The sequence below is a fragment of the Bos grunniens genome, chromosome 4 (genome assembly GCF_055505025.1).
Source record: "Bos grunniens cultivar Pamir isolate PY7600 chromosome 4, Bosgru_T2T1.0, whole genome shotgun sequence".
NCBI classification, from domain to species: Eukaryota; Metazoa; Chordata; class Mammalia; order Artiodactyla; family Bovidae; genus Bos; species Bos grunniens.
Window position 1 is genome coordinate 67,374,790 of NC_141168.1, and position 20,194 is coordinate 67,394,983.

General features: G+C 35.9%; 1 long non-coding RNA gene across 6 annotated transcripts in view; it reads right to left on the minus strand.

Moving 5' to 3' along the window:
• The window catches only part of LOC147374287 (uncharacterized), a 272,383-nt gene that overhangs the window by 219,153 nt on the left and 33,036 nt on the right, over window positions 1–20,194 (minus strand). For all 6 annotated transcript variants that reach the window (XR_015163233.1, XR_015163235.1, XR_015163231.1 and 3 more), the window contains exon 2: window positions 10,465–10,816. This is a non-coding gene — a long non-coding RNA (uncharacterized LOC147374287). The remainder of the gene's footprint in view (window positions 1–10,464; window positions 10,817–20,194) is intronic.

Consider the following 20,194-nt stretch of genomic DNA (forward strand, 5'->3'; position numbering starts at 1 on the left):
TGGGGAAATGGTGGAAACAGTGTCAGACTTTATTTTTCTGGGCTCCAAAATCACTGCAGATGGCGACTGCAGCCATGAAATTAAAAGACGCTTGCTTACTCCTTGGAGGAAATTTATGACCAACCTAGACAGCATATTCAAAAGCAGAGACAGTACTTTGCCAACAAAGGTTCGTCTAGTCAAGGCTATGGTTTTTCCTGTGGTCATGTATGGATGTGAGAGTTGGACTGTGAAGAAGGCTGAGCGCCGAAGAATTGATGCTTTTTTTTTTTTTTGATGCTTTAATTTATATTTTATTAATGATATGTGAGATTAAAAACCTTTTCATACATTTATAGGCAATTTTATTTCTTTGTCCATATTCTTCATTTTTATTTATTTATTTATTTATTTTCTGTGTGTGTGTCAGGACGGAAACCAGACACTGAAGAGACCAGCAAACAGAAGAAGCTATAACAGAGGGAACCACCTTGGAAGCTACAGGCAATAGATTAAAACCCTGTGGTTAGTACCAACTACATAGGAAGGGGCCTATAGATCTTGAGAAATATAAGTCAGACCAAGGAACTAGCCAAAAATGAACTGAACCCACAATACTCACAGAATTGATGCTTTTGAACTGTGGTGTTGGAGAAGACTCTTGAGAGTCCCTTGGACGGCAAGGAGATCCAACCAGTCCATTCTGAAGGAGATCAGCCCTGGGATTTCTTTGGAAGGAATGATGCTAAAGCTGAAACTCCAGTACTTTGGCCACCTCATGCAAAGAGTTGACTCATTGGAAAAGACTCTGATGCTGGGAGGGATTAGGGGCAAGAGGAGAAGGGGACGACAGAGGATGAGATGGCTGGATGGCATCACTGCCTGGATGGACGTGAGTCTCGGTGAACTCTGGGAGTTGGTGATGGACAGGGAGGCCTGGCATGCTGCGATTCATGGGGTCGCAAAGAGTCGGACATGACTGAGCGACTGATCTGATCTGATCTGATCCCATCTAAATGCAAAGTGTAATATTTGCTGAAAATTTCTGGCTAGAAAAAATTTTTATTTTTCTTGTACACTTCAAGTTTTAGTTTTCTTAACAATGTGCCTGGTTATTTGAGAAAGATCTATGAAAGCTAATACTAATATTGATCCCACATCTATGTGTAACCAAGTCATACTGAACCTACCTCTTTAATAAGCATTGTTCACCAGATAATGTTTGTAACTACAAAAAGCTAACATTTGCTGTGTTTTATGTCAATGTAAGCCTATTTTTGTTATAAGAGATAATCCTTTTGTGATTTATCTACCACACAACCTAATGTCTGGCACACCAAGGCAGAAAATATGCATCATTTGATTTAATGTCTGCTCAATAAATATTAACTAGACTAATTAATTTAAGAAATATGTCTTCAAATTCATAGCACAGTAAAAATTGCATCATTTGAAGACTACCAGATCTTAAGACTTTATTTGCTAAAGTTGATGGAATTTATTAATTAGGAATAGTAGGATCAGGATTTGGAGAAAGAAGATTAGAAATCTGAAGAAGAAAACTGTGAAGACAGAAGTAAAAGAAAGTGAAGAAAAGACTAGAGAAGATACAAAAACTAGAAGATAAAAATACATGTTTTAGAAGACAGAAAATCTAACCCTAGGAGGTAGGAGGCAGAAGAAAAAGTAGACAAAATTATGAGAGAAACAAAGCTGACAACATGGTTGAGTATTTCAGATAGAAAATGAAAAACAAACTATTGGATGCAAGTGTACAAGACAGACCTCCAAAACAGAGATAGAAAAGTTCAAATAATTTGATACACTACAGGAACAAAACTAAGGAAATTAATTCATAGCTAATAATAATTTATTGTAAAAGCACATCAACTTAACTCCGGTGGTGCACAACTTAGATCTGAGAAGATGGGGATTTTTAAACTACTGTAGACCAGGACCAACTTAGAAGAAAATCCAGAAGCTAGAAGGGACGTCAGCTAAAAATCTCAGCAAAAAGCTACCTAAAGAACTGAAGTAACTTAAAATCTAAGAATATATTTGGAAGAGTTAAAAATGTGAAAGGCCTTAAATACAGTAGTGTAGTTTCCTTTGGAAAATGTAAAGGACTTTATAACTGAAGTAAATTCAAGAACAAGAATAGCTGTCAAGTTATTGGACTTGGAGCTAAGATGAATCTTTAAATCATGAGGACTAGGTGATGGCACCCCACTCCAGTACTCTTGCCTGGAAAATCCCATGGATGGAGGAGCCTGGTAGGCTGCAATCCATGGGGTCGCTGAGAGACAGACACGACTGAGCGACTTCACTTTCACTTTTCACTTTCATGCATTGGAGAAGGAAATGGCAACCCACTCCAGTGTTCTTGCCTGGAGAATCCCAGGGACGGGGGAGCCTGGTGGGCTGCCGTCTCTGGGGTCGCACAGAGTCGGACACGACTGAAGCGACTTAGCAGCAGGTGCCAACTAGGGGCTTCCCAGTGGTAAAACGCCTGCCTGCCAAAGGAGGAAAAGCAAGAGGCATGGGTTCAATCCTGGATTGGGAAGATTCCCAGGAGTAAGGAATAGCAACACACTCCAGTATGCTTGCCTGGAAAATTCCATGGACAGAGGAGCCTGGCAGAGTACAGTCCACAGGGTCACAAAGAGCTGGATATGACTGAGGGACTGAGCACACACAGAGACTAGTTAATAAATGGCATTACAAAGATTTAGCCAAAGTTCCTAAGAATCAGCACTGATACTATACTCACTGACTGTGTAAAGAATAGATATTATATCCTTGGAGATAAGGGGAGAAAATCTCAAGGAGTTCTAGTAGTAAAGTCTCGTATCAGAGACTTAACACCTGGAGCAGCACTCAAAGTCTTACAAGCACTAAAGAAGTGATATAGGACTATATTAGTCAAGGAAATTAACACTATTTGTGTTAACTTCCAAATTTCAGTGACTTGAAACCAATTTTCAACTCGCAAACCATGCCCAATTTTAAGGGGCTTGAATCTAATACAATAATTTCTCTCTAAATTCATAGACTAATGATGGCTGAGTGATGCTCACAAACAGACAACTGTCATCCAAGCTGTGACTCAATCACCCAAGTTCCTCCTATTTTACAGCCCCATCATTTCCCGGGACCTCTATGGAGTCCTCTGTTGGACCATCTGCATTTACTAAACCAATGAGTGAAGATAGAAAAATGTGACCATTCTTGTGGGACCTTTACCAGGTCAAGTCTGGAAGTAAAGGATATTCCATTGAGGTAATCTACTGAACTCAAACAACACAGCCTAATTGCAAGGGATCTGGGAAGGGCAGAGGAGTGAGCCAAATCCCTGGGTACAAGACAAGACAGAGAACTGAGTTTACCTCTGGCACTAACAATAGGAAATACATACTTCTTGAAAAAGGTGGACCAATTGTTAACATATTGAAATACTTTTTTTAATATTGGTAAATAGTTGTGACTTGAATAAGCTGGTAACTGGATAGGTAGCTTCTCTTACACATATTCAAATACCTTTACATTTCAAACTTACAACATGAAATACAAATTAAAAAACGAATACTATGATAGAAAACTGGTGACAGAAAAAGGAGTATTTAGACACAAATGAGAGATCTTAAAAGTTATAAATGAAAATGTATTTGGGTATTTATTTATTTCAACTATTTAACTTTCCAGGCCCAGTTCAAAATAGCCTTACTTAAGTCTTTTTTAACACTTCCCTTTCTATAGTTAAGGGCTCAGACAGTAAAGAATCCATCTGCAATGTGGGAGACCTGTGTTCGATCCCTGGGTTGGGAAGAGCCCCTGGAGAAGGGAATGATTTTCCACTACAGTATTCTGGCCTGGAGAATTCCATGAACAGAAGCCTGGCAGGCTACAGTCTGCAGAGTCACAAAGAGTCAGACATGACTGAGTGACTTTGTCTTTTGCTTTTCTATAGATAATATAAATTGCCCTCTTACCTGTGTTCCTATAGAATTTTATACTTGTCTAATGAATATCAGATCAGATCAGTCACTCAGTCGTGTCCGACTCTTTGCGACCCCATGAATCGCAGCACGCCAGGCCTCCCTGTCCATCACCAACTCCCAGAGTTCACTCAAACTCACGTCCATCGAGTCAGTGATGCCATCCAGCCATCTCATCCTCTGTCGTCCCCTTCTCCTCTTGCCCCGAATCCCTCCCAGCATCAGAGTCTTTTCCAACGAGTCAACTCTTTGCATGAGGTGGCCAAAGTACTGGAGTTTCAGCTTTAGCATCATTCCTTCCAAAGAAATCCCAGAGCTGATCTCCTTCAGAATGGACTGGTTGGATCTCCTTGCAGTCCAAGGGATTCTCAAGAGTCTTCTCCAACACCACAGTTCAAAAGCATCAATTCTTTGGTGCTCAGCTTTCTTCACAGTCAACTCTCACATCCATACATGACCACAGGAAAAACCATAACCTTGACTAGACGAACCTTTGTTGGCAAAGTAACGTCTCTGCTTTTGAATATGCTTTCTAGGTTGGTCATAACTTTCCTTCCAAGGAGTAAGCGTCTTTTAATTTCATGGCTGCAGTCGCCATCTGCAGTGATTTTGGAGCCCAGAAAAATAAAGTCTGACACTGTTTCCACTGTTTTCCCATCCATTTCCCATTAAGTGATGGGACTGGATGCCATGATCTTTGTTTTCTGAATATTGAGCTTTAAGCCAACTTTTTCTCTCTCCACTTTCACTTTCATCAAGAGGCTTTTGAGTTCCTCTTCACTTTCTGCCATAAGGGTGGTGTCATCTGCATATCTGAGGTTATTGATAGTTCTCCTGGCAATCTTGATTCCGGCTTGTGTTTCTTCTAGTCCAGGATTTCTCATGATGTACTCTGCATATAAGTTAAGCAGGGTGACAATATACAGCCTTGACGAACTCCTTTTCCTATTTGGAACCAGTCTGTTGTTCTATGTCCAGTTCTAACTGTTGCTTCCTGACCTGCATACAAATTTCTCAAGAGGCTGATCAGGTGGTCTGGTATTCCCATCTCTTTCAGAATTTTCCACAGTTTATTGTGATCCACACAGTCAAAGGCTTTGGCATATTCAATAAAGCAGAAATAGATATTTTTCTGGAACTCTCTTGCTTTTTCCATGATCCAATGGATGTTGGCAATTTGATCTCCGGTTCCTCTGCCTTTTCTAAATCCAGCTTGAACATCTGGAAGTTCACGGTTCACATACTGCTAAAGCCTGGCTTGGAGAATTTTAAGCATTACTTTACTAGCATGTGAGATGAGTGCAATTGTGCAGTAGTTTGAGCATTCTTTGGCATTGCCTTTCTTTGGGATTGGAATGAAAACTGACCTTTTCCAGTCCTGTGGCCACTGCTGAGTTTTCCAAATTTGCTGGCATATTGAGTGCAGCACTTTCACAGCATCATCTTTCAGGATTTAGAATAGCTCAACTGGAATTCCATCACCTCCACTAGCTTTGTTCGTAGTGATGCTTTCTAAGGCCCACTTGACTTCACATTCCAGGATATCTGGCTCTAGGTCAGTGATCTAGGCTAATGTAAATAGCATTTTTAACTCAGTAGGCCTTATCTTATTACATTGTTTCTATCTGTTTGTATGTGAACTCCTGAGGGCACAGTCAATAGTTTTCCTCTGGGTGTACAGTTAATGAATCTTTAGAACATGAAAGTGTGGTCATGCTGTTTCTTTCCCAAAGCCCTCAGTGAATTCTTAATTGTTCTTAATACAAAGTCTTGAAAAGGTAGTTAAGACCCTTTATGAACTGGCCCATACCAATTCTCTATCTTTCTTTATTCATATTCTATTACTCAACCATAATGAATCTTTTTCAGTTCCTCAGAAGACCTCAACTTTATTACTCTGGCCTTTTGCAACTTAGATTTCCTCTGCCTGGACTCCACCCCACCCCTTTACACCTGGCTAATCCCTGCTCAATCTTTCAGTTGATTCAAATATTCATTTGAGAAACATCCCTCGTACATTCTATACTTGGACAGGTTCTTACATATAAAGTGGTACTTTAGCTAAAGCAATACACAAGTTGTTTATTTTAAATGCTTATTTAATTGTCTCTTTTCCAGAAGACTATGTATTCCATAAAGGAAATATCATTTCTGTTGAAAACCATGATATCTCTCATTATCTAGACCAGTGCTTGGAATATAGTAGTTGTTCAATAAATATCTGTTGAGTGAATGAGTGAAAAATGTCAATTGTAATTAATAAAGATTGGTTCAGTCAATATTTATTGAGTGTCAACTATAGGCTAAGTGCAGTCTTTTTAGCACTAGAATTATTTTTTTCTATTTATTTCTCTGAAAATTGTTACCCACCACCACTCATAAGGACAGCATATCAAAATCCAACTCATCATCTCCTCTGCACAAACCACCCACCATAAAAATCACCACCACCAATATCCCCCACACATACACCTACAACCACTCAAATATGCTTTCTCTCCTTATTTCCCTACTTACTCAGTAACTCAGGCTTAAAAAAATCTCAGAATCTTTTTTAACAGCTCCCTCAGATCTCATTAGTTACTATGCCCCATAGATTTGACCCATGAAAGATATCTTGAATTCATCCTTTTCTTTCCAGTCCTACTGCTACTCCCATAGTTCAGGTTCTCATTACTTGTCACCTGATCTATTTCAATAGCCTCCCAGGGTGTCTCTCCACTTTTATTCGCTCCCTCTTCCAATCTACTTTACACATTTCAGCCAGAGTAATTGACCCAAAGGTCAGTTCACTCCCCTACTCAAAAACCTTCAGTGACTCCCCATTTTAACCAAAAAGAACAGCAAATTCTCAGCCTGGTATTCAAAGGCCTATATAATCTGGCCCCAATTTATCTCATCTTTTCCAGTTCTATGTTATAGTACTCCCCGTCATTGTAGCCCAACTGGTTTTATTATCATTCCCAGAACTCACCTTGCACTTTCTTACTTTCATGCTTCACTCATGTTCTTTCTGCTAAGTCTGACCTGCCTTCCTTCCTATGAACCTGCTGTCTTCTCTCACCTCTCTCTACAGGGAGCTTCAAGTCACACCATGTGAATGTTTCACAAATGGAATGGATAGAATTTTGTAGTTAAGTAATTCACTTCTGAATATCTTGGTTAAAGTGTCCCCTAATTTTTTCTTTTGCTTTTAAAACTTCTGCTCCTCCTTTCATTGTCTCATATTCATCATATATTTTATTATTTCTGTAATCTTATTCAGAAAACTGTTATGTCCTTTCTATTTTCTTCACTCTTCCTTTTGGCTCTTTTCTTTAATAAATTTGTTACAATGTAAAGGACTTGAGTTGCCATATTATAAAAAAATCCATTAATGTTTTTCCTTAAATTTTGTTTTATTTAAACTTCAGTGGAATATTCCATCTCCATTTCTTGGTTGGTTGATAATATGGAAATCTCAAGAGACTATTTTAAAATTCAGTGAATTATATTTACCTAGGACATTACGTCTAAGCAGGGGACAACACTGCAGCTTACGATACAGACTCGCTAATAAATTTCATCTCATTCACCATTTGCTATAGTCCCTTTAAACTGTAATTGTTTAGGTTTCCCCAAAAGTGAATATTGAAAAATACAATTATCAGTTAATATTCTGCATAATTTAGGTTCACTGAACTTAAAATTTCGTAAAAATGTAAAAGAGAACTTCTACTCTGGCCATGTGGAAGTACATAGATCAGACATGACTTATGCTGTAAACAACTAGAAAACTGAACAAAAACATGAAATAGTTGTTCTTAGACACAACATTATTGGTAGCCCAGGGCTGTGATCCCTGAAAAAAGAAAAATGGGATACATTCTAGAATTTTCCTGACTTTCTGTTTAAAGGCACAACCTGAAAGGGGAACCCAAGCAAACGTATTGGCTTTGCAAAGTTAAAAAGATTGAAGTTCAGAATTCAGCAAAGCTAAATTGGCCAGAATTTGTGTGGGGCACAATATTAGGGAGGAGGGAAATATGCAAATAAATGGTTCTATAAAGTTCCTAGAATTTGTTTTTTCCCCCTGAATTCTCAGAGGCACATGTGCTACTGTGAAATGACTTGCAGCTGGGCATAAGTATTAGAAAAAGAACTAATATGGGGAATTATGAACTAAAAATTCTAAGACCTCACACAGGGCTGAGAAATGTTTAAATTTTAACCAGTCATAGTGAGAAAGACTTCAATTAACATTCAGGACTTTGATAGATACCTCACATGAGCAAGGCCAAAGCAGCACTAGAATCGAGTTAAAACAGTAGTGTAGCTGTCACAAGAAAACTTAAAAATAAACCAAATAACCAAGCTGATCAACAGGAAAACTGAACTATTTTTCAAAATAATACTAAATACTCTTTAAAGACAGCAAAAAAAATTAAGAACTCAACAATATAATAATTATAATGTCTAGCATCCAATAAAAAATTACTAGATATGTGAAGAAGTAAGAAAATATGAACAATATTAAGGATGAAAAAAATATATTTTTTAAAAAGACCTAGAATCCACATAGATGATGAGATCAGTAGACAAAAATGCACTACAAAGACAGAAAAATGATGTTCTTTAGATTAAAGGAATATGATCCAATTGGACACTTGAATCCATAAATGGCCTAAATAGAAATCTGGATCCACACTAAGGAAACAAAGAGTACCTGAAACGGTAAATATACTTGGAAAATAAAAACATAGCTTTCCCTCATTTTAAATTCCTTTAGAAGATAATTGACTGTTTATAGCAAAAGACAAAAAAAGAGTATCAGTGTATCTGAAATTAATAACATACAGAGAAAACATGATAGCAATAAAAGGGAAGAGGGGGAAAGAGAAAAAATTCTACATTGTATGTTAACTGGTATAATATATTTGAAGATACCTTCTAAACAAAAGACAATAATAAAGATAAAATTGAATACTAAAAACAATCAATCATTAGAAGGCAAAAAAGAATAAAAATGAGAAAATTGCAGTAGGAACTAAAGAAAACAAATAACCATGTTGTAAAATTAAATTCAATCATACTAATAACTACATTAATTGTAAGTGGTCTACAACTGAATTGAAAATCAATCCAATTATATAATGCCCATAAAAAATGTAATTAAAATATGAAGATATACATATTTTCAAGGGAAAGTATATAAAAAACATATAACATGAAAACACTAATCATAAGAAAGCTAGAGTTCTATGTTACTATACGACAAAGTGCAATTCAGAACAAGAAATATTTTCAGACATAGAGATCTTATATAAGGACAAAGGGTCAATTCATCTTTAACCATAGTGTGGAATATGTATGCTACTGTGGTAGCTAGCCTCAAAGACAGTCCCTAGTGAACTTTACTTCCTGAAATTCATATTCTTTTATAGTCCATCCCAATACTGTACTAGAGATGGAATGTGTAACCAAAACCAGGATAGACATGATGTTGATTCTGATATTAGGTTAAAAATATTTCTGAAAAATTCCCCAATTCTACCAAATTAAATAACACATCTCTAAATATTCCAGAGGAAATGTGGATGTTTAAGAATCAAAAGATATTAAGTGTCCATATTAAGAAGTTAGGAGGAAAAAAGAGTAAATTAAACAGAAGGTAAATACAAAGAAAGTAAAAATAAAAATGAGTAGAAACTAAGGAAGTATAAAGCAGAGAAACAGTATAGCATATCAATTAAACTAAAGCTAGGCTATTCACAGTCTACAATATTTATGGACATATAGATAGACTCATTAAGGACAAAAGCTGGATAACACAATGGTTCACATTAGAAATGTAATAGAAGGTATCACTACCAATACTATATAATTTATAAGGATAATGAGTAATATTATGAGCAACTTTATACCAAAAAATTTGGCAAATTATAACCAAAAGGGCAAATTCTTCCTAAGACACAAATGGAGACAAAAAGCATTAAGAAACACAGAATAGTTTTATATTTACAAAATAAACTGAATTCACAATTTAAAATATTACTCAAAAGACAGCACGCACACAAGGGTTTATTGGTACATTGTATTAGACATTTTACCCTATGACTCTGATAGTAGTATCAGACCAAAAATAAAGCAAAAAAGGAAAAATTAGAGACTTACAGCTCCTATACATACATGCCAAAATCTTTAACAAAATATTAGCCAATTGAATCCAGCATTATGGTGAAAGAAATATGCATCATGACCAAATGGAGTTTATTCCAGGTATTTGAATGAAATTAACAGAATGAAGGAGAAAAGTCATAATCAGAATTGTTGCAGAAAACTTCATTTGATAATGTGGAATATCATTGATTTAAAAATTACTAGGAATAGAAAGTAACTCTTCAAAATTGATAAAGTATCTACTAAAAACCTACAATTACTGTCACAATTCATTATAAAACATATAATATGTTCTTAAGATTAAGAACAAAGTAAAAATACCTGTTCTTACCTCAACTTGGTGGGAGGGATGTCTTCCAGTGAATTAAGGTGTGAAAAAGACCCAAGGAATCAGTTCAGTTCAGTTCAGTCGCTCAGTTGTGTCCGACTCTTTGTGACCCCATGAACTGCAGCACACCAGACCTCCCTGTCCATCACCAACTCCAAAGCCTACCCAAACCCATGTCCATTGAGTCAGTGATGCCATCCAACTGTCTTATCCTCTGTCATCCCCTTCTCCTCCTGTCCTCAATCTTTCCCAGCATTGGGGTCTTTTCAAATGAGTCAGTTCTTCGCATCACGTGGCCAAAGTATTGGAGTTTCAGCTTCAACATCAGTCCTTCCAATGAACATCCAGGACTGATCTGAAAAAAGAAGCAAACTGTCTTTATTATCTTTATTCACAGATTTCATTGTAATTTGCTTTCTAAAATCAAATAATCTAGGGAGAAAAATTATAATAATTAAAAGAAAAATTTATCAAGGCTTTTTAGTTATTTGTTGGAATGCAAAATCTGTATGTAAAAGTCAATTGTATTCTATATACTAAGAGTAAACAACAGAAAAATGAGTCTCAAAAATACCATTTTCAATAACACTAAAACATAAAAATACTAGTCATAAATTTTTCAAAATATGTATGAACTGTTACAAAAGATTATTGAGACAAAGATCTTAATAGCTATATTATGTATATGAATTAGAAGACTCAATTAAAAAAAAAAGAAGACTCAATAAAATTAGAATGGCAAAATTCTCCCTAAACTGTACTATAAATTCAGTATAATTTTAACCATAATCTTGGTAGGATTCTTCATAGTATTTGGCAAGCTCATTCCAAATGTATTAGGAAAAGTAAAAAAAAAACTCTTAAATAGTAAAGAGTTGTTTTTAAAGTGGAGCTACTGTAATTGAAACAATGTTTTAACAGTAAGAATAAACTTGTTGTTCAATTCAAAAGAATAGTTTAGAGCCAGTGGCTCTCCTATCTGGGAAACTGAGAGTTGAAAAAGTTGCCAAAGTTATTCAAAGAGTATTTTCAACAAAAGTTGATAAAGCAAATGAATATCTATATAGAACTATAAATATGTCAATCCTTATACTAAATAAAACATTCATTTGATATAAAATATAGATCTAAACACAAAGCTAAAAGTATTAGATTCTAAAATAAATCTGAAAAAAATTGATATGTGGCTAGACAAATATTAAATAGGCCATAAAAAGAACTAACCATAAAAACTTAATAAATTGAAATTTATAAAATTAAAAATTATCTGCTCTTCACATGAAAATTATGAAAATGAAGGGTAAGCTACAGACTGGGAAAGTATATTTATAATACACATATCGGAGAAAAAATTTGTGTCCAGAATATATTTCTTAAGAAACCCCTTATGACACAATAATAAAAAGACAAAAATCCCAATTAAATTAAAAATAGACAAAGTGCTTTACAAAGAAAAGGATATCAGTGGCCAATAAACCGCTTGGAAAGTTGCTCTTCATCATTAGTCATCTAAGAAATGAAAATTAAACCACACTGAGATACCTTCTTACACTCATAAATTAAAACAAACTGACAATCTTTAGTATTAGCACAGATGGAAAGCAGTGAAAACTTCCATACACAACATATGCCAGTATAAAATGACACAATCACTTTGGAGAACTCTTTGGCACTTTCTTACAAAGTTAAATATATGTGTACTACATAATACAGCAATCTACCCTGAAGAGCTAAAATATAAGTCCACAAAAATACATATACAAAAAGGAGTGAGTTAAGGCTGTATATTGTCACCCTGCTTATTTAACTTATATGCAGAGTACATCATGAGAAACGCTGGGCTGGAAGAAGCACAAGCTGGAATCAAGATTTCTGGGAGAAAGATCAATCACCTCAGATATGCAGATGACACCACCCTTATGGCAGAAAGTGAAGAGGAACGAAAAAGCCTCTTGATGAAAGTGAAAGAGGAGAGTGAAAAAGTTGGCTTAAAGCTCAACATTCAGAAAACTAAGATGATGGCATCTGGTCTCATCACTTCATGGGAAATAGATGGGGAAACTGGAAACAGTGTCAGACTTTATTTTTTGTGGCTCCAAAATCACTGCAGATGGTGATTGCAGCCATGAAATTAAAAGATGCTTATTCCTTGGAAGGAAAGTTATGACCAACCTAGAGAGCATATTAAATAGCAGAGACATTACTTTGCCAACAAAGGTCCGTCTAGTCAAAGCTATGGTTTTTCCAGTAGTCATGTATGGATTTGAGAGTTGACTGTGAAGAAAGCTGAGCACCAAAGAATTGATGCTTTTGAACTGTGGTGTTGGAGAAGACTCTTGAGAGTCCCTTGGACTGCAAGGAGATCCAACCAGTCCATCCTAAACGAGATCAGTCCTGGGTGTTCATTGGAAGGACTGATGCTGAAGCTAAAACTCCAATACTTTGGCCACCTCATGGGAAGAGCTGACTCATTGGAAAAGACCCTGATGCTGGGAGGGATTGAGGGCAGGAGGAGAAGGGGATGACAGAGGATGAGATGGCTGGATGGTATCACCAACTCAATGGACATGAGTTTGGGTGAACTCTGGGAGTTCGTGATGGACAGGGAGGCCTGGCGTGCTGCGATTCATGGGGTTGCAGAGTCGGACATGACTGAGCGACTGAACTGAAGTATTCATAGCACATTTGTTCAAAATTGTACCACACTGGAAAACAACTCAAACATCCATCATAAGCTAAACAGATAAATAAGTAAATTTTTGTATATTCATACAATTCATGCAACAGAGTACTACTTAGTGATTTTTTTTTTAATAACTATTGATTACCCCATCAAGCTGGAGGAATCCAAAAACCATCACACTGAGCAAATGAAGCCAGATACAAAAGAATGGATATGTGATTTCACTGCAAGATATTCTAGAACAAGCAAAATGATCTATAGTGACTTAAAGCAGAACAGTGGTTGCTTAGAGTTAGGAGTAAGAGGAAGGTGATTGACTGCCAAAGAACACAAAGAAACTTTTGCTGGAGTGAAAGAAATACCCATATTTTGGTTGTAGCAGAGTATATATGAGTGTGTACCTTTATCAAAATCTATGAAATCATGATATACTTAAATTAGGTATGCTTTGTTATATGTAACCTGTATCTCAATGGATATTTTTAAGTTTTCAAGTTAGCTGCTGCTAAGTCATTTCAGTTGTGTCCAACTCTTTGCGACCCTATGGACTGTAGCCTGCCAGGCTCCTCTGTCCATGGGATTCTCCATTCAGGAATACTGGAGTGGATTGTCATTTCCTCCTCCAGGGATCTTCCCGACTCAGGGATTGAACCATGTCTCTTAAGTCTCCTGTATTGGCAAGCGGGTTCTTTATCACTAGTGCCAGCTGGGAAGTCCCTTCTTTAAGTTAAGTCCCTTGTTTAAATTAAAATGGCCAAAAGTCTTAATCTTAAAACAAACCAACAGACAGCAAAAGAATATGTTTTAATAGTGAAAGAAATGTAATATTAGGAAGTTTTAACTGTGGTTTACAATGTGGCTGTTTTTTACCCAATCCTATGAGTATTAATTTACTCAGGCCAGTACTTTTTATTCTCCTGCTGTGGCCCTGTATTTTCCCTTGGCTTCCCCATTAGCTGGTGTCTAAAACTGATGAAGAGATATGAGTATTATGCACATTCTACTGTGCTCATAATGAAGTCAACATATATTTGTCATTATATTTTGAAATGTAAGTATGTTCTTCCCATTAAATACTTAGAAGTATTCTCTGTGGCTTTTCTTCAGAGCAGAATATTCTTCAAATCTGTGAACTTTTTTATGATTATGATGGTATGTACCCAAAATAATTTTGACCAAAACAACATGAGTCACTGCTTTTATTTAGACATAGCTGATTAAAAAAAACAAACAACAACAAAAAAAACACCAGACAATTTGTTGTTCAGTTGTTAAGTCATGTCTGACTCTCTGACCCCATGAACTGCAGCACACCAAACTTCCCTGTCCTTCACTATCTCCCAGAGTTTGCTCAACTCCGTTGAGTCAGTGATGCCATCCAATCATCCTCATCCTCTGTTGCCCCTTTCTCCTCATGCCCTCAATCTTACCCAGCATCAGGGTCTTTTGTACTTTTATTTATTTCAAAAAAACACTCAGAAAACCTAAGTGATTTACTACTAAAAAATTCCAGTTATTTGAATACCAATAATACAATATGTCTCATTTTTTTAAATCATTTTGTTTACAAAATTTAACAATATAAATTATTTTATTTATGTAATCACTTAAAACTGCATTTCATTTGGCACACTGTGATTCTTTTAATTATATAGGTAATTACATAGATTAATATGATTTCGAAAGGAAAATAAATAGCAGGTGTTCAGGGCACCAAAATCAAATCCACCCTGGTCTTTGCTGTTCAGCTCACTAGATATGATTACATCCTTTTACACAAATTGTATCAGAGTATACCTGAGGGGAAAAAACCCTTTAAAGAACTGCTTTTTAGCTTTATCTCTGACAGCAGCATTCTTGGCCTTTCAGATACTAGTATATTCTTTTTCTCCATTTCTATCTTTATCATCTCCTAATGGAGCATAATGTTAGAACTATATCACAGGAGATACATGATAACATTATAAGCATGTTTATATATCATTTTAAAAATTAACTGTAGTACATATATATTTTAATCAAAAATTTCATGATACATTTCTTGACTTGAAAATGCATAACCATAAAAATTAGGTTTGTTCTTATTTCATTTAAAATGAGGCAGTTTGTTGCTCATTTTGTGTTTAGTATGCATATAATATTGTATACATGCTATACAATGTCACATACATACGTATGTATTTTGTAGCTCTAATATTCTATTTTTACGGAAATTATATATACTAATTTTTGTTTCCTGCTCTAACAATCATCATCATTCTAAAAAATAAGTGCTGAGAAAAACATAATTTTGAAAACAGTGTGAAATAATTAGTAAGTAAGAAAAATGAAGGGGATAAGAATAATATTTCTATATCAAAGAAGAAAATAATAGGGTTTTGAGAACATCCTCTAGGGGTCTCTTGTGTTTTGGTTTGTCTTGTGAATAGAAGCACTGGCTCTACTTGTTATAGACTATCTTTTCAAGAATGCTTGTAAAATGAACAACCTTCCAAGATAGAGATAGCATCTCCCTCTGGAGCTAAGGGCAGGTTTGTTTACCATTCATTACTAACAAAATAATGTTTCCATCCCTCTGGGGCAAAGTCAGGCATGCTACTTTCCATCATAACATATCTGGGTGCCCTGGCTCAGGATTTCTCTCCTGTAAGACTCCCAACTGCATGGGAAGAATCATCTGACCCTCTTCCCACTTCCCTGTGGAAATGCTGATACTCTAGCTACTAGTGTTGTTAGTAGCAACAACTACTCTAGTGTTGTTGCTTAGTCACTTTAAGTGGTGTCTGACTCTTTGTGACCCCATGGACGGTAGCCCCCCAGGTTCCTCTGGCCATAGGATTTCCCAGACAATGCAAGAATCTGGAGTGGGTTCTCATTTCCTTCTCCAGGTAATCTTTCCAACCCAGGGATCAAACTCGCATCTCCTGATTGGCAGGCAGATTCTTTACCACTGAGCCATACTGTTATTACCAAGCAATAAATTGTCTTTTTCTCTGGATGCATTTCTGAGGGAGTTATCTGAAGAATTAGACTCCCTCACCACCAGAAAGACATCTTGAATCTTTGCTGTTGGTGAAGTTCCTTCAGCATGAAGAAAGTAAGAAGCTATTACATCAGTATAAGATAAAATAAGAAAACTCAGACAAGAACTATGGCATTAGACATATTCCAATAGACACAGTCTTGGTGAATAGCAAGAAATGGCTTCCTTATTTCCCTTTCAGAGAACAGCACCCCAGACAGAGTCAGGCTCAGATTAGAGCCTGATTCACTCTCCATGGCTGGTGAGTAATGGGGTTCCCTGTTAGCTCAGATGGTAAAGAATCTGCCTACAATGTAGGAGACCCAGGTTCGATCTGTTGGTCAGTAACAGGTAGATCATGGTTACTCTTCAGCTACTCACCCTTTGGTACTTTGCGTTGTCCAGGAAAGAAAGTACAAATTTAGTGATTCCAGCAAGATTATACAAATACTTGGTGATGGGTAAGTACCCAAGTATTTGGTAGTTTAGGACAGTTCCACCTTTGCTTCTGTTAGCAGTCAGTGGCTGTAAGAGTACTTACCTAGTGAACAGACCTCCAACCTGTTACAGGGCAGAGACGGTAGAGCTTGTCTGCATTCCAGAGCCAGGTTTTTGCTACAAGGGCTAATGGGGCAGCAGGCAAGCTCACTAATGCAGCATTAATGGAGGAAAAGGTGGTGGAAAGTATATCGCAAGTGCTGTTGGTAGAGCTAAAGATTTATCAACCAGGAGGAAAATTGTTAGGCAGATAATCTTATTTATGTACTATCTGTAATCATCCCTTCCCTTTCCCTTCCCCACTCTTAAGAAAAGGTTCTGAAGAGGAAGATTCCCCTTTGCTAGGTGAGTTCTCTACATTTTTTTTGTTGTTGAAAATTTGTGTAGGGGGATTACTCTAAAAGGAGACACATAAAGATTAAATTGATCTACTGTCTGCATAATAAAGTGAGCGAGGCTGCGGAGTGGCCTGGGTAGTTACCTAGTGAGAACTTTGACATATAAAGATTGCTGAGAGCAGGTCAAGAATTTACTTTTCCTGCTGCCATTTGGAGACACAGAGTAAAGATTTTAAATATTTATGTTTAGGTTTTTGGTTACTGTACTATTTCTCTGACTATGATATTATGCTAAGACTGAAACTTTTACCAAGATAGATTTGTCTGTTAAGAAATTTTTTCCTTACTTTTTAATGGAAAATTGGAAAATTATTGGCTCTCCATCCGTATAAATATCTTTTCAATTATAATACCTTCATTAATAGCTAACATCTTAAATAGAGAACCACCGATAAGCAGTCGAGGACAGTGGAAACCAAAGAGGGTATAAAAAGACTGCCGAGTCCTTAGTTTATTTCCCATTTTTTGGTTAAATCAACTACAACAGAGTTACAATATTTTACTGTTATTTATCATGAAGAGAACCTTTAATCAGTCCATTCTATCACTACATAAACTGAGGTTTTTAAAAAGTAGAATAAAATATGTGGGTGAAGTTAGTGAAAACCTTGGAATTTGAAATTTGACATTGTCTCTAAACGCATAGAAAATTTAACCTCCATTAATAACATTTAATTGACAACTTTGTAGGTCTATTAGGAGAATGCACTTGCAATTACATTTAATCTACTATTAAATTCTAACTCATGAATACAGAAGTAACCCCCATTTGAAATGTTAATGATGCTGTTTGTGATATATTATGATATATATGATTCTGGAAAGTTAAATATGTGTCATTCAAGATGTCACACATAAATATAGAAACGAATCTAAATGAATGGTATTTTTTTAATCACCAGCTAAATTAAAAATGTATTAAAGACAGATCTTTAAAAATTGTCTTCTAGAATAAAATGTGCATATATTACCTGTGTTTACTATTATTCCAGGTATGTGAATTAATAACTATAAGACATACAGTATCTGGTTATTTGTACCATGTAACTGAAACCTGCCATACAAATTGTTTCTTTTAGAAATACAGATAATTGTAATCCAGTGATTGCCTTTGTTCCAAGCAATGGATTTTAATTACATTTGGAAAATGTAATTAATAATAATTATATTATTACAACTGTACAATATTAATTACAATTATGTTATAATAAAGAACTCTAATTCCATTTGGAAAAAATAGAAGTGATTTTCAAGCTCAAGGCATTCTTTCAAATCCTAAATGGCTTTTTTTTCTAAATTATCGCTATTCTCTTCAGAATAAGTATTTTTTTCTTCATACCCAGTTGACCTCATAGTGCCTTGAATATATTGCATTTTTGACTCAATATTCAGCTTAAACAGATAAAGGGAAAGTCAGATAAATCTGAAAACTAGTTGGATATATTATTTTCTATTGTTAAAAGGTTAGGATGGGTTATTGCTGCTAAAAATTGTTGAACTGATGTATATGAATGAATTACAACAGTGCAGATGGCAGAAAATGCTTGGTCTCCAAGTCTTGGGAAGAAAAGTCACCTTCCTTCAAGATGGGATCTAAGTTTTTAGGAAAGTACCTCAATGAATCAGTTTGATTTTGGGGTGTGTCTGATGTTATTCCCAGATTCATAACTTCATATAAATCAAGATTAAAAGCTTTGGGGATGAACGTTAAAAAAAAAAGTCTTCATATAAGGGATATGCTAATCTTTATCCAATGTTTAGATTGTTTAGTCAGTTCTGGAGCATCTTTAGCTCTTTTTTTAAACTTTTACCTTGTATTGGGGTGTAGCTGATTAACAAACAATGTTGTAATCATCCTTAATTCTTAAAACTGTTTCATAATATATTTGTAGATATCAGATTACCATTTTCTGGATAATAGTATCTTTACAATTCTCCATACTATAAATTCTAACCATTGGAAATATCCTCAGAATTCCAGGATAGAACAGATTTCAGTTAATACTGAATTACAGGCGGAAGGAGGACTTCACCTTTATTCTGAGTAAACCCTGTCTTGGTCTTTTGAAGAGACCTCCTCAAGGCACAAAAGCCATACAAGCATAATAAATAACCCACCTGGATATATAGCAGTATGCTGCTGCTAAGTCGTTTCAGTCCTGTCTGACTCTGCGAGACCCCATGGACTGCAGCCTACCAGGCATCTCCGTCCATGGGATTCTCCAGGCAAGAACACTGGAGTGGGTTGCCATTTCCTTCTCCAATGCATGAAAGTGAAAAGTGAAAGTGAAGTCGCTCAGTCGTGTCTGACTCTTAGCGACCCCTGGACTGCAGCCTACCAGGCTCCTCCATCCATGGGATTTTCCGGGCAAGAGTACTGGAGTGGGGTACCATTGCCTTCTCCCAGCAGTATGCTACAAAATCATTATTAAATGCTCCCAAGAAAGTCCTGAAGTAAGCAGAACAAATCACACACAAAAAAGTGAAAAGATTAACAAGACTTTAACTTCAGTAGGGATCTGCATTTTTAACTAGTGCCTTAACTGATCATAGTATGCAAATTTTCTTAACTGCCTTCTTAAATGACCAAAGTTCTAAAGCTGTCAGGATCAATTTGAATAAAAGGAGATGTAATAGAAAAGAGAAAAAATATCAACAACATACCATCATAGAATAAAGTGTTTTCTGTATAAAAATCCAGACTTTGAGACAAAAACATCTATATGTTGAGAATACCAGAGTTCATCTTTATTAAAAAATGAATTTTAAACTACTCAGGCGTCATCTTAGATTCCTAGAGGATAAAGGATATCCTAGAACTTGGAGATAGATACTGGCTGGAAACAAATTTTTTGGAAATGTGTCACAGAAAGTCATACAATCTGAACTTGAACATTTTTCAAATAGCATTGGCTTTAACACCATTGTTATATAGCTTCTTTGTTTCACAAAGAAATTAATAACTAAAACCAATATATATATATATATACACACACACACACGCACACACACGTATATAAATATACTGGGATATAAAGGTGCTAATTAAAATACAGTCCACATATTAGGAAATGATCTGGCTGTGATTATTTGGGCTCTATTGATTACCAAGGTTGTTGGTTAATTTCACTG